This window comes from Thunnus maccoyii, chromosome 1 (assembly GCF_910596095.1).
Source record: "Thunnus maccoyii chromosome 1, fThuMac1.1, whole genome shotgun sequence".
NCBI classification, from domain to species: domain Eukaryota; kingdom Metazoa; phylum Chordata; class Actinopteri; order Scombriformes; family Scombridae; genus Thunnus; species Thunnus maccoyii.
Window position 1 is genome coordinate 12,149,765 of NC_056533.1, and position 15,820 is coordinate 12,165,584.

Sequence of the window (15,820 nt, forward strand, 5' to 3'; positions counted from 1 at the left end):
AGACAGAGACAAAAGACAAGAGAAGTATAATGAGAGATAGAGGTTGAGAAAGACAGTGAGAGAAGTTAGGTCTAAAGGTTACATAGACAGATATGAAGAGCACAGAAGTGGATCTGGACATTGCTGAAGATGGGGGGTCAAGTATCACAGACGCCAAAACAAGGTCAGTTAAGAGAGGCGTGTTTTTGACAGCCCTGGTGAAAAGTATTGTCAGGGTCATCATATCTCAGCTTTACAAATAGCCACATGTACACACTTCTAACTCTTTGTGCTGCACACCCATGAACACAGCTACACTGCTGCAATGAACATTTGCACAGCTACTCACAAACGTTGACTTAAACACACCCAACCATTCTTTCTCTCTCACACATACACTAAAATCCACATTCCACAGGCATGCAACACACACTTGCACTTAACCCAGACGGATACACTTTACACTAAAGTTGCGGTATGTCTGACTACAGCCTGTACCTCATGAACCCTGTTGACAAGCTGCATTGTTGTTGTTGATAATAGTGTTGTTGGTTGCAGTCGTGCGCTTCAAGTATGCTGTGGGTTCAGACCAAAAGCCTACAATCAGAAAGTTCTCCGAATGGCACATAGTTATGTCACCAGGCTAAGCTGATCGCTTGCCATTGGCAGCTGCTATATTCCACAGATGGGGACACAGTAACGAGGCGAACAAGAGGAAAACTGACAAGACTGTGATATGAGCAACGAATAATTCTTCTACCGGCTCACGCAGCACTTTGATTCGCTCCCTCCAGTGGTTAGAGCAATTTTGATTTTACCCGCCTGTAGTGTACTTAGACTCTTTTTCTCTTTTAAAATCCAAGTCTGATTTCACATTGTTCTCCACCTAAGTTATGTATGACAAACGCCTGGGGCCAAATCACCATCAAAGGAGCACATCGTAGGAACACGGCGCTTCCGAGCTTCTTAGTGATGACAGATGTCACTTTTGAAGTGAGCACAGGGATGAAAGTGGCGGGGATGTGACGGGCGGCATGAGGACAGCTTCTCCACCGTGACCTGCCATCATCAGTGCTGCTGAGGTATAATGGGGAGAGACTGCAGGGGCCTGGAAGCTCCAACGGCCGTCTGGGGTGTCTGTCTCAGTGCCCACCAGGGGCCAAGTCTTAAATGTCATACCCACCTAGCTTGCGAGCAGCCAGCACCCAACCTGGCAGCCCGTCAGCCAGCAAGACTGCAAGTCAGCCAGCCAGCCAGCCAGCCATCATCCCACTGCCACCCGATTGGGATGGAAGTGTCTTCCTCCGTTACACTGGCTGCTATGCCAGTGGATTCGTCTGGGTACAGAGAGAATAGCTAATCTGAGGGAACCAGCGGCCCGGAATCAAAGGGCCACTGGCTTCTCTCTTCCTTGTGTAGCAGCGCTCACCTGGGTACTATCCCCGGTGTGACAGAGCGAGCAGCAAGAGGACTTGGTAAACAAGGCAGAGCAATGCAACTTTCAAACAGAGAGGCAGCTAGTGCAGGGAAACCAAAACAAACTCTTAACTCAAGAAATTCACAGAACGTTTTCCCCCTGCCTTCTCCACTGTTCCCTGTGTCTTTATTGTGGCTTGATATGTCACCACTGTCTATATCTCCTACTTACTCAGGACTTCAAGTGGCTGTCTCTATTTTGCTGGGCCATAAATTATTCAGTGCCATGTGTCTTCTTAGTATCTGCGCTTTCCATTTGGTTCCTATCTTATCCCCTGTTCTGAAAGAAGGGCTGGTGCTTTGAGACAGAGTTTGCAAAAGGTAACATAGGAACTTCAGCACCGACAACCACTTTCTTAGTAGGAGCTCTTGTCAAGTACATATATTTGTTCCAGCACAAGGAAAATATGAAAAAGAAAAACAAGAAAAAAAGTTGTATCTGAATACAACATGGAAACCAACAAGCTCCACTGCTGCTACTACAACAACTTGGACTAGTATCTGAGCTAAAAATAATGACAGTATTCCACACAGAGGAGTGTGTGTTTTGTTTCCCCAGCTCACGTGTGTGTGTGCGCGCGTGTGCGTGTGAAGCCCAGGGAGCCCACTGTATGTAAATAGCCATATGAGACTGCATAGCATTACTGTCCAGACATTGAAGAGGCGACCTGATCCCAATTAATCACACAATCCCAGGGAGAACTGTCATATCCCATCTCCATCGGCAGTACCGTCCTGTTCTGTCTCCCTCTCTTGTCATCCCCTGCTCCTCCATCTCTTTTCCTCTCTCTCTCTCTCTCTCTCTCTCAAAACACACACACACACACGTACAACAGACGTTGCATGCATACCCTACCAGGCCCCATCATTCCCTCACCAAACCCCCCTTCACCTCCCTCCTTTTATTCAAACACACAGGGTCTAAAGCTGACAGGTCAGCTGGCATGGGCCAGTCCATCCCCACCTGTCCCCTAGCTTCTTCCCCCAGAAGGCAAAGTGCCAGAAGAGTGGAGAAGAGGCACTTCTATCTTTACAGCTGCCAAAACAGGATGCAGCCTTAGGCTTTCTATCCCCAAAAGAGATGGAATGCTTGCATTGCGCTACTAACAGTGAGGGAGACCAAATATTATATGGTTTATCACACTCTTCAACAAGAGTACATTAGGGTGAAGATGGTGACAAAAAGATTTGACATGTACAGTATGTGTAAAAGGCAGGTTGTTTTATTAAAATTTGACATGATAAGACTACTTGTAATGCCCGTGTAACCCTAACAATCAATAGGCAAAGTGAACCATCTTTTAAATGTGGTATGCATGTATATCTTTACTGTACTCTTGACTGACATGAGTGCAGATATATGTCCTTTGAAGGTAACACTGATGACTGTGTTTGTGTGTCACAGAAATACACACACACACACACACACACACACACACGAGCCTTAGCTATAGCCTTATAAAGAGTATTATTGAAAAAGTGTAAGAAACATGATGTTCCAGGTGTCATTTTATTCTATTACTGTCACCTGGTATTATTTTTGAAATTTCTTTAGTTAGTCTAAAACATGACAAAATATATATAACAAATGACCAAAGGAAAAAGACAATGCTTTCTAAAAGCAATATGACAACCCCACTAGAAAAAGAGAAAGAAAAAAAAAAGACTTATTCTCATGTGACCTGCAACTCAAATGATTGGTCTAATGAGGGTTGTCTGTCGAACCTATCAGCAACACTATAATAAAACATATCCCTTAGTTTTTTTTTAATCTTTTCTTTTTTTTTTTTGACAAAGATACAAGTGGAGATCAAAACATGAAGCATGTCTATGAAAGTGGCATACTGGATACAGGAGTCATGTCGTAGCTTTGTCTTGATTTATCCTGATATAACCATTTTCAGTATTCCCTTTGAAAAATGGAGAACTGGCATCTTGTGAAATCACAGACGAAGTCAGGAGACTATGCATCACATGTCGTTAAAATTCTATTGTTTTACCCAGCTGTTCGTAGACTTTTTCATATCAGCTTGTTCAAGCTGTTCCCCTTTGTGCTGTTACACTTACAGGACTGTGACATAAAATCAGAAGTCTGCACAACTACAGGGTAAAATGGGGTCTTTTTCCCTCATTCAAACCATATATGACTGTTGATAGTTTTTAAAAAGTTACCTTCAACTTACCCTCTATTGCTTTGCAAAATTTAAATAAAACATGCAAACTTAAGAACTGTAGACGTAAGACTTATTTGACTGAAATAAGACTTTTAAACTACTGAATTATACTTCACTATTTGCTTCTGATTCAAAGAGGATTTATGATTAGCTTAGAGTCTCTCACTCTCTCTTTCTCTACTATTCCTCCCTTCCTGTACGGCTTCCTCTGTTGCCTCCATAGTTTCTCATTAGTGGTTGTGCATGATGACTGTAATTTCAGTTACTGAAAAACTTGAGAGTAAGCCCAGAGAAAGGGATCTAGGAAGGAGGGAGCCAAGGGGCCATTGTAAGTCCTACATAGGAACCCACAGAGGAGGGAAAGCCCACATCTTGGGAACCAACCTTAGGGGAGAGAGGAGGAGAAAGATGGGTCTGCATTCCCAAAACACCCTAAACTCCCCTCCTTTTACATTGTCTTGCGTACTTCCTTAACCCTCTCCCTACCACCCCCTCTTCTCACATGCCATAGAAAAATGGAAAATTGGGAAAAAATGGAACAGTGGGATAAGTATTTACTATGGTAATGAGGCCCCATGTGGCTTCTACAATTTTAAATCTTGTTAATCACCAGGTGAGTGAGGGCTGTTTTACAGGGAATTCACAAAGAATAGCAGCGAGTGAAGGTGCGTGCAGCAACCAGATACACATCTTTGATAGCACCACCAACAGCAGCAGTGGTACTACGGAGACATTAACCTTTACCAGAGTGAGAAAAACCTCCGCCCCTCCTCTGATAGAATTAAATTTAAACTTCTCCCCAAAGAAACACCTGCTTCAAAGACAGATCAGTGTTGTTCACTCGCAATAGTGAAAGTGAAAAGGGATTGTTTAATCCAGCAGTCAGAGCAAACAAATGATATTATTAGCACTATGTACAAAGTTACATTCTGCATATTTCATTTTTTTGGTTTGTATTGTGGTCAATTAAAATATACTAATCTTAATAATCATAATAATCTTTTGATAGAGAGGTCCAGAAGTAAAGACAAAAAGAAATAAGTAGGGAGGAAAATACATGACATAGTATAGTAATACAAAATAAATATTCTTTGTTATTCATTTTTATGTGACATTCATTAACATTAATTTATGATTACTTAATTAATTTAAATGTATTATAATGTATTAATTGCACTTATAAAAAGATACAACCATGACTTTCTAGTTATTTTCCCTAACCTGCCATTGACAGCTCTATGTCTTCTTCACAATAATAAAACATTTCACAGGATAAGTTAAAACTTTGGCGCTAGATGAAATTTCACGGGATCACCAAAGTCGGTAGGATTCATAATCTGAGTGCCATGGAATTCTGCACAAAATTTAATGGCCATCCATTCAGTAATTGTCAAGAAATGTTACTCAAAACCAGAATGGTCAACCTCCTGGTATAGAAAATGTCAGGGGACTTCATCCTGTGGGGACCATGAATGCCAAAATTCCATGGCATGACTTCCATGGGATGACTGGACCAAGATTGCCACCCTGAGAGCCATTCCCTAGCATGGCTAAAAGGTGAGAGGGGTGGATGTAATCAATTTCAAGATGGGATTCATTGAGGAAAAAAAAAAGAGAGTGACACTTCTGTCTTGACTGAATGTTGAGTGGCATATCTGGCACATTTCTAAGCATTATGTGTGCCTGAATTATACTCATATTCTTTAAAAGGTCATTCTCTGTTTAAATCCTGTAACATGGGAATAATGATAACCTCTAAATGCTTTTATTGACAACTGACTATTTGTAATGCTCTTTTACTTTGGGATTTTATGCGAAAAAAAGAGTGGTCTTTGCACACCTGTAAACAGGTGCATAGCAGATAAAGCAATAGTTAAAAACTAAAAATCCAGTGTTGATTTTTTTTTTTTTTAAACAATGTGACTATTGAAAATACATGTGAAGCACATCAATCATTTGCTAATATTGTTAATTAAAATCTTCAAATAGCTATGGGTGGATCCTCTAACAATTTGGTCCACACATTGTAGTTTCATCTACAGTCAATTCCAACCATTCTTTGGCCTGCAGGTTCATCTCCTTCTATATTGTCTGAGCCCTGCATGGTCCAGCTGCTTTGACATATCTACTGTAGACCCAGGCTGGGTAATTATGAGCTACAAAGCTCACTGACCTTGTCAAGATCTCTTTACCCTTTCCAAGCTAGCCCAGTGTTTGGGAGGAGGGGGTACATTCTGTGGCTGTCTGGTTACCCCCAACACACACAGACATACACACACACACACACACCTGGACCATAGCTGTTTACCTGCCAGGTTAAAGGGCTGAAGTCAGTGACAGAAGGAGCTTTAACAAGGAAGCAGGGAAGGTGGAAGAGGATGAATATGCAGGAAGAGCAGAATGTGAGGGAGAGGGGCAGAGAGGAAGGAGGGTGGAAGGAGAGTGACAGTACAAAGCAGAGGGTGGGGGTGAATGGGGGTCACAGAGTGATGAGGGGGTTAAATGCCACAAATGCCATGTCTCAAGGCCTCATAAAGACAAGCTCTGCATTGCTCCCAAGGTCAGGGCATGCACACATGCACCTGTGCAATGGCAGTGGTGGTTTTGTGGGTGGGTGGCTGGGGGAGCATGTGCGAGTGCTTCAATGTACACTACACACAATCTAGCCAGTTAGTGCATACTGTCTGGGACAAGTGGTCCCACAAAAATAAATTGTGCACCACTCTTACAGGGGATTAAAGAGAAATTGACGCCTTTAGCCTTGCCTGCAACAGATGACAATAGAAAGGGGGGTTGGTGTGAGGGCTAGAGGTAAACTAGCAAGAAGACACTAAGGGATGAACTGCCCGGCATCACTGTTTGCCCATAGTGATACAAGTCATAGCTATAGTGACTAACTGCTGCCAGACATTTGATGTACTATAACCCTTTCATATTATCAAGTGGTTGAGAGTATTGTATAGTATGTTGTTTGTCCAGCTCTGGTTCTTCAGCCTACTTTACCATACCAAAATATCACTAAATAGGAATTATGAAGAAAACATGCTCAGTTCACAGAAGTAGGAAAGACAAACCATATCACCAGAGACACACACAATGAACAGCAAGCTGTTTGGGATTTAAACAGTGTGGTGGAAAACTTGGGCCCAACATTTCCCTTCAATATTTCTTCAGTTCAGAGTTACCCTCCATTTGGGGTTAGAATGAAGGGTAATGGTACCACAACGTCACTTATGAAACAAAATCCAATGATAACAGCAACACAGACAGACCAATATGGGTGCAGAGGTCAATATTTTCATCTTGTCTTTTTAATTCATTGCCAAAAAAAAGGGCCACAACCCAAATTAAACTTGTTTTCCTCCATCAACTTAGACATAACTAACTTTTTAGACGAGTCAAAATTTGGGTTATGATCTCATAATCGTTTCATGGTTAATGGATGTAATCTTCACATCATTCGTGTCCACAACATGGGTTTCAGAGTTCTCAAAATTACAAAATTACATGAGACTGTGTTGGAATCCCCCTGCTGAAAGATGATAGTGGACAAGCCAAGTGGCAGGTTGAACATGCCAGTGGCCAACCAGCATGCACCAAAGTCCCTCCAGCCAGCCAGCTAGAACCCCAGATGGCTGGCCAAACTGTGGTCAATGGAGTCTGCAGGAGTCGGCATTACAGCTATCCGTAGTTATCCAAACCACCACGATCGCTATGGTAACTGACAGATCTGGAATCATCTGGAGAGCCAAGTCTTCAATTAGGGGAGGTGGGGGGCAAGAGGACATTATGTGCTATCTTCAGTCCCAACGGTCGAGACAGCCGTAAATTAGAGAATGGACACCCTTCACAAACATGCGTACATTCACGCATGCATGCATAAAAATCCACACACACACTGAACACACCCTCAGCCTCCTAGGCCCAAAACAGCACCAAAGCCAGACAGATGAATGTGAGATGGTTAAGAGTCTGATCCTTTGATCACTTCCAATATCCAGTAACTTTGCCACCTAAACCATTATTGTCCCATGAACTTAACAGGCAGAGGCAGCCTTCAGCCAATTACAGGGCGGCATTAGCGTTAGGCAGGAGTGTGTGTTACATGAGACAACCAATTAAAATCACTTATGGGTAGGGTAATATCCAGCGATTTAGGCCTGAACAAAACGGCTTTGGGGGGATTATCCCTAGCGTAACCTGATCTCATTCTCTTCCACTCAAACACACTCACACACACACACACACATCCAGGAGCTGACACTTGCAGGCCTTGCAAACCTTACATACACACACACACACACTAGACAGATGACAAGACAACTGGACCTCGGCCTGCTTTTGTGTACATGCCTTTGTCATTCCCAGACAGACAATGATGAGGCACATTCAAATCTACAGACTATAGGCATAGAGGATTGTTTGCAACACATGCTTCCTTATATACACATATTTCACCAGCTTTGCTACAACTTGCCTTGCTAGACCTTATAGCATATCTGTAATCAAAAGGCATTCTTTAAATACTACAGTATATTTATATTTTTCTCTTTTTTGTGTTGATATTTTAATGAAAAGTCCAATGAAACAAACACAAATCAGGGATAATATAAAGTATATCAATGACATGACTGAATCATGATGTTGCTGATATTTTAACTTTTAAGTGATCTACTTTTCACTAAGGATCAGCATTCCAAAAACTGATCTGATGTTCTCGCTTAACACCCTCAGGACCTTTAATAATACTTGAAGCACACAATTCTACCCTTGATTTTACTGAATTAGTTGTGACCTATAATGCTCAACTGAATTCAGAATTAAACATCTCACATTCGGTTTTGCAAACATTCATTCATTCAAAATTCTCCAACATATTTTTTGTATCTGCACCTTTTGCCCATTCTAACTACAGTTAAAGATCTGCTTGTAGAGTTACTAAACCTATCAGCAAAATAGTCAAAGAAATCCTTTTTAAAAAGTCACAATCCGCAAATTGTATTTTCAGGCAGACTTTTCTTCAAAGCAGAGCTGAGCTACATAGACACCACCTGTCAAATGGACAATGGTCAATGTGAACTGTGTCGACAAAGATCCAGAAAGTCAGAAATACAGTCTGGCTGATGCCAGTCAATCCCAAGGGATTTACTCTTTATGCTGGGGCCTTCAATCTAATCCTTAACAGGTTTGGTTTTCAGGCCCTGTGTCTGCTCTATAAAATGTTTTTGCACTCATGGCTCAAGAGAACAAGTGCCAATTCTTAGTAAATGGAAGGTTAAGTATTGATAATACTGTTGAGATCACTGTTGACTGTAAACCCATGTATAACTGAAGCAATGAGCCCATAAAATGACATCATTATGAACTCTACTAGTCTAGAAGAACTGATACAATCTCCACTATTTTTCAGTGTCCCACTATTTCTTATTCCCATGGTCTGAGTAGCGAATAGCTATCATCTCCTCACCATTTATGCACACCAGCCAAACCCAGCATGTAGCCTACTGCAGAGCTGGGAGTCTGCTAATGAGCTAATGGCTAGTGCTCTACAGCCATTTGATTGACATAACCAATCCGTGAGCTCTGTTTGCCTTTCACCTACTTGTGGCTCCACTGTACTGCCAAAGCTCCCATTAATTCTCCCCATGGGCGTTTTTTAAGGCATCCACAGAAAACCATTGAAACGCAACCTAAAACCTCAAATGGGCATGTCAGTGTGGGCTAAGTTTAAACTGGCACAGTGGAGTGTACTTTCCTGCACCTCGGGACCACTGAAGCTGACCTCGACATGCAGGGAGACAGTTTAAGGGATATGTTTGCTGATGTGCCTTGGCTAGATGTGTTGTACTAGATCACTAACTGTGAGGAAATGTAGCATTGTCAGGTTGTTGTGGCGAGCTGTGTGGTGAGACTGGTCCTCACTGCTCCCCCACTTTTATCCACCACAGCTGCATCTTTCCATGGGTCAAGTCGGAAACAGAAATCTGTTTACATGAAAAAAAAAGAAAGAAAAAAAAAAACTACCCATGTCTGGGAACAAATTGCTTGACTCAAATAAGGTTTGGATAAAGATATTTTGGAAGGAGAAAGAAAACCAGGATTACCTGACAAAGGGATAAATCAGTAGCTATACATAGAAATAGATAAAAATAAAAACAACTGACTAGCACTAAGCCTTTTAATCTTTCTGCCATTTAAATTCATCAGTCTAAAACAAAATCATACAGTCTGCCAAAATGCATGACACAGACACTCCATGAGAACATTATTCCAGCAATTTGAAACCTTGCACTCACAAATCACTGTACAAAGCACAACAGGGAACAAAGCAAAACGGACCTTTCAAATGATTAAGCTGAAACATTATCATCATGTTCCCCTATTTTTTCCTCCCCTAGATCAGAACAACTGGTTTGCCAGTTTAGTGCTGGCAGGGGCAGAGCCCATCTATGATTTCAGTTCAGAGCTGTCGGGCTGAGGGGCCAAGCTGGCCAGTGCCCATCTGGAGCGGGCCAAATGTCTGCTCTACTCCGGCTCAATGCACAGTGGTGATTACTGCGATGGTGCGGCGGCGGTCATGGTGGTGTGGTTATAAATATAAGCCCTGGTCTGATCCCTCTTGTTCATAAACAGAGGTTTGGAGCTGCTGTGGGAACCGAGCACAAAGGCTTGTGGGCCTGTGAGGGCAACTGAGCTCCACAGCCACTATACTACCTCAGGTTTGTCTGGCCAGCTGGTGGTGTCTCACCAGATGAGGATCGCTGGGCAGCGCATAAGGGAACTGAACAACAGAGCAGAGGGACGGAGGAACTGTTGGCACTGACAGAGATTGAGGCAGAGATATGAGAGTTGGAGCACGGGAGTGGAAAGAGGCCACAGGGCACCGATTCAAACTGACTGGGAGATTCTGCTGCACTGTCTAAACAAAATGAAGCTTGAGGATTTTTAGTACTGACTTACTTTTTCTCTCCTTTCTACTTTCCAAAGGAAAATACAATATCTACAGCTTCTAAACCAGATCGCTTTATAGACTTGATACTGACCAACCCAACTGTGCAGAGTAGTATTTGATCCCAACCACCAGACTCTCTCAGGCTTGATCTAATTAGCGTAGTAGGAGCTGAAGTGGTGACATTCTCCAGTGGACTAACTCTGCCATGTTGCCCACTAATCCATGCCTGGATCAGCTCACCACCAGCAACCCCCACCCCCTCTCAACCCCTGCCCGCCAGTGGTCATATGGCTGACAATGTCTGCTCCATGCCCAATCCTATATTAGCATTAGCATCAAGGGTTAAGCTGCTAATGCTGCCAGCTGTGCACGGCTGCCCCCTCCACACCAATCCCTTCTGAACAATGGAACAACATGGGGGCAGGACAGTTGGGATGGGGCAGGGTGGCATCCCCAGGGGGTAAGCGTGGCTGTAGTGCCCTCTTGTGCCAAGTGCTTTAACCTGTTCTTTAGGAGAGTGGCATTAGAAAAGAATTGAAAAAATAAATAAACTAATTTTTTTTTTTAAAAAGTTATATACAAAAAAAACAAAGAAACCTCTAATTATATAAAATGTCTTTGATAGCTAAGAACTTCAATAATGCTTTACGGCTATGTGTACTATCATAAAAAAATGATCTGTTTACATTTTAAAAATGAAAACTCTCTAAATGGAGGTATGTCATCATGATGTGCTGGATTGAATTTTCTGCTATTTGCTACACTTTTTAACCTGAAAGAAAGCACTTAACTATACTAAGATATTTATTCTGCTTTGTTTGTAGTGGGTAGGCGGTAAGTGAAACCCTTAATTCTGGCAGGGCTGGTGCATTGCTTTACTAAAGCATGTCAAGACAGTACACTGGTGTAGAGCACAGCAGAGAAGGGCAAGGCTGAGCTGGCGACACTGCTTTCTCAGTTAAGCTGATAATTGCCCTTATTGATGTATAAAAGATATCCCACAGAGCCTTGTGAAACACCATTAGCAGGCAGAAGCTGAATTGTTCATGAGCTGCCTCCAAATGAGGAAGAAGGGCAAAAAACTCTGAAGATTAATAAGACTTCCCCTGGAGTGTGATAATAACATGATGTATGTGTGTGTGGGCCTATGTGTGAATGTGTATTTTCAGCCCTGCCTCTGAAGAGTTCCCATTACTAAAAGACATTATTCTGGGAAACTAATCCATTCTAAATCTCAAATTGAGGGGAAAAGATGTAATGTGATTTAGCATACAGGGAAGGGTGATGGTCATTATCATAAGGGCCCTCCTCATTTCAACTAAGGCTGCTGAAGCCTAAATGGTGACACTTAAAATGCCCCCCGAGCTCCACAAAAATGAGACACTCACAGCAAATGTACACTAGTGAGGCACTGTGTGAGGCCAAATTTTCCATGCTGATGAGTCTATAGTGAACAACACGAAAGTAAGTGGCCCTAATAAGGTGGATCTTTGTCTTTATAGGCTCCTGTGCCCATTAGAGGTCTAAACTCAACTAGTGGACACAAAGGACAATAAATTGACTACAATGATTACCACATCAGGGACAACCACAACCCTGGATCAGAGAGGAAGTGCAGAGAGAAGAAATAAAGTACCTAGTTAAACTTTATGAACAAAATCTTAACGGTATAGTGTAACATTAACATTGAAACTCCTATGAAAATTAAAGGCTTGATACACCATTTAAGTACCTGCACAGCAACATACAAACTTAACTAAATTATTAACTTACATGTCAAAATGAGTTCTACCAGTTGCAACATACTGTACATTATAATAAATCTGGATACACTTAAACTTTCTCTACTTCACATGTTTTTGAGCAAGAGCCTGAGAAAGGAAGTTGACAGAACCCATTACAAATATTCATAGGCTTGACTGAAAAAGGAAATTTGTGAAATATTAAACAGAGCATTGCACACTGTATCTAACGATTCCTGAAGTCTCTGTATATGTATTCAAATCCAAACCTCCTAATTATTCAGAAAGGGAAGCCACGGAAAGTCTGACGGGGGTTATCAATGAGAAATGACATCTTGTTAAGTTAGGAATTCTCTTTGTGTTAGCAAGGTTTCTCTAGTTAATCTGGCACCTTTCTTGATCTGCACCAAGGTAATTGGAATGCACAGTGAAAATGCCTGCCGTATTGAGCCAGCAGAGAACAATGAAAGAAATGGATATCACAACAGGCTTTAGCTTTCTGATCAATTCTCTAACATACTGTTCAAAAGTAGGCTTGTACTTTTTTAATGAGGACGCGGGGGCTGAAGCAATCTGGCTCAAACCAACACGGCAGATTACAGCTCCAATTAAGTAAACTTTCACTTAAACATCAAGTAGAGTTATCTCTTTGTTGTGGAAACCGTGTTTGTTGTTGGTTTTCCAGACAAAAACCAACAAATGTCGACTAGAACACCTATATCCATCAAACAGTCAAAAAATGCAGCAGAGCAAGTAACTGAGACACACACAAAAAAAAAAATCACATTTTAAAGTTTGCCTGACTGTGTGGGTTAATGTGGTTTGTCTGTCTGTGTGTGTATGTGTGTGTGAGTAAATGTGTGTTATCCAGTCATCACACCCCCAGTGCCCTGGCATTAAGCAGAAGGAGGGGTGAGAGGTCAGGTCAGGGGCAGCCATGACCTTTCCATCTCCACGGCACGGTGTCATCCTTTGGGCAAGGCAAACAAACAGGCCTGGCCCCCCGGCAAGGTGGGCTCAGCGGGGTGGCATTGCCAGGTCAGGGTATAGCCTGGGACAGGACGGGATGGGATGGCAGGCCTCTGATAGATGCTGCTCATTATTTTCACCCCAGAAAACTGGGACAATTACAAACAGAGAGATGCCATGGCAACTGGGGTATGGGGTCACAGGCAGAGGGCTTTTCATCTTAGCTAACCCAGCCACATTTGTCAACTCAGCCACACAAGAGCACACACACACACACACAAACACACACATGCAAACTTTGTAACATTTGACTGACCAATAAACGTTTGTGGCCGTGGCACCACAATAGCTCCAGTATCACTGCTCAACATATTGTGTGATAAGCACAAGAAACTTTTAACAAACTAGACAATGCACAAAAGAATTAGTGTTTCTTTTTGGGTTTTTTTTAATTAAAACTGGTTGATTTTTGGTTGTTATTATATTGTATCATATATACCATCTTTGTCTTGTTTGACAAAGAAAAACTTTTTTAATTTTTCATTTGTAAGACAGAGTTTTAAAAAGTCAGGAAGATAACAAAATAAAACACATAGTTAAACAGCGTTTGCCTTTCCTATCAGAACTACCAGGACATTCTGGAAATATCAGCACTTTTAAGGAGAACATTGAGGATAAAATAATTTAATTATTTTAAATTTTTTATCTGCATATTAATACTAGCGTTTTAACATAACACATTTACTATACAAATGATAACATTCCCAAAGGCTCAAGTGAACGTGTTCTTAACTTATCACAAAACCTTAGTACCCTCACAACCTGTAAAACCCCCAAATCCCAACAGTAACCAAATCAAGACACTGAATATTCCCAATCCTTATTGGTGCATTTTTTTTTATATGACCTGCATATTTTCCCAGGTTGTTTTGTATAATTTAAAGAGACCGTAAGGGAATGAGGGGTGTGTGTCATGATGTCTCTCTGAACTACCTATATTTACTACTGAAAGTGAATTCTTTATGAGAGCACAGATATCAAAGACAGCGGGATCAAAGAGGATTTAATAAGCTACCCACTGTTCTACGAAACCTGAACTTTCATGTCATGTGTTTTCCTTGGTTTCTTCATTTTGGGCTTTGGGCCAAGAACTGACACTAAAGGCAAGCATGTGTAGTCACACTGTCATTCTCTATTCCTTTAATTTGTTAGTCTGTAAACCTTGTAGCGGAAAATGTTCCAGTGGCTGCGGCAAGTGCTGATTTTTTAAACAGTGTCATTTTTGCACAGCACATCAAGTATCTGCTCCTCTTATAGCATTACTTTGGTACATGTTTCCTTTGCTGTTGGTGTCTTCATGTGACTTATATGCTTATATACAGTACATACTGTATGTGTTATATATGCGTTTCCTTTACAATCAGGTATAACGTATTATTTTCTTTATTACAAAACAGTAAACATATAGTAATTGCAGTAACACAAATTCTTTGACAAGATACAATGGATTAATTTGGTTAATGCCTCTGTAACCACAAAAGGATTAACAGACTGTAGAGTGTGCACATCTAAAAAAAGCTTCTACAGGTGCTGGATTAAAAAACAAACTGATAGCTCCCAGAAAATCTTACTTAACACAGTAACATATCAATCTGACAGGGATGTTTGTCTAAGCACAAACACAAAAACAAACACAAGCAATTATTTATTATAAAAAGGAGGATACATCATCATATCCCCCTTTTAATTTTTTTTATTTTGTTTGTGTTTATTTCCCTGTTGTAGTTACTAAAAAATAATTCTGTCCCATTGCTAATTTGTACTTACATTGTCATTTACACCCTTTTGGGCAAGTCATATATTATCATAATTTTCAACTTTTCTATTTTCTATCATAATTGCTTCCTATTTGGATGATATATGTGACATTTTACAGAATCTTTGTTGTATTAGATATAACGTGTTCTTGTATTATATTTTTCTGACGGTGTTATCCAGCTCTGCTCTGATTGGTCGAGTCTGAGAGAAGATTGACTCTCATGCAGATCAGAATATAAAAGAAATATATTTTGTAGATTTCTTGCTCTGCTTTGTGATTTTGACCACAAAAGGATTGCCAGAAATGTCGCAGTGGTTGCCATTTAGTAATAGCAAATTGTGTAAATAGCAAAAACTATGCTTTGAATACATTAGTTAACTTCTTAAGACATAAAAAAGGAAAACAATACAGCTAATAGAATATTACTGATTAAGTTGCTAAATTGCAACATTTTTATTAAAGGAAAAAGAGTTTGATGAAAAGATTAATGCCACTCTCATGTCTGTCAATTATATATGAAGTGACAGCAAGGAAATGGTTAACTTAGCTTAGCATAAAGACTAGACTATTGCTTTAAGCATTTATTTAGTCAATCAAAATATTGTGCTGGTACTAGGTGGAGTCCTTGGATCCCACACAGGCATTTCAGCAGGGCAGTGACATGTTTAGTGTTAATCCAAATACCCAGAGGACCTTTTTTAAATTATTT

General features: G+C 41.0%; 1 long non-coding RNA gene across 3 annotated transcripts in view; it reads right to left on the reverse strand.

Annotated features, from left to right (window-relative positions):
* LOC121894578 overlaps nt 1–15,820 on the reverse strand; it is a 92,368-nt gene that overhangs the window by 14,533 nt on the left and 62,015 nt on the right. The gene's annotated exons all lie outside the window — the stretch shown is intronic.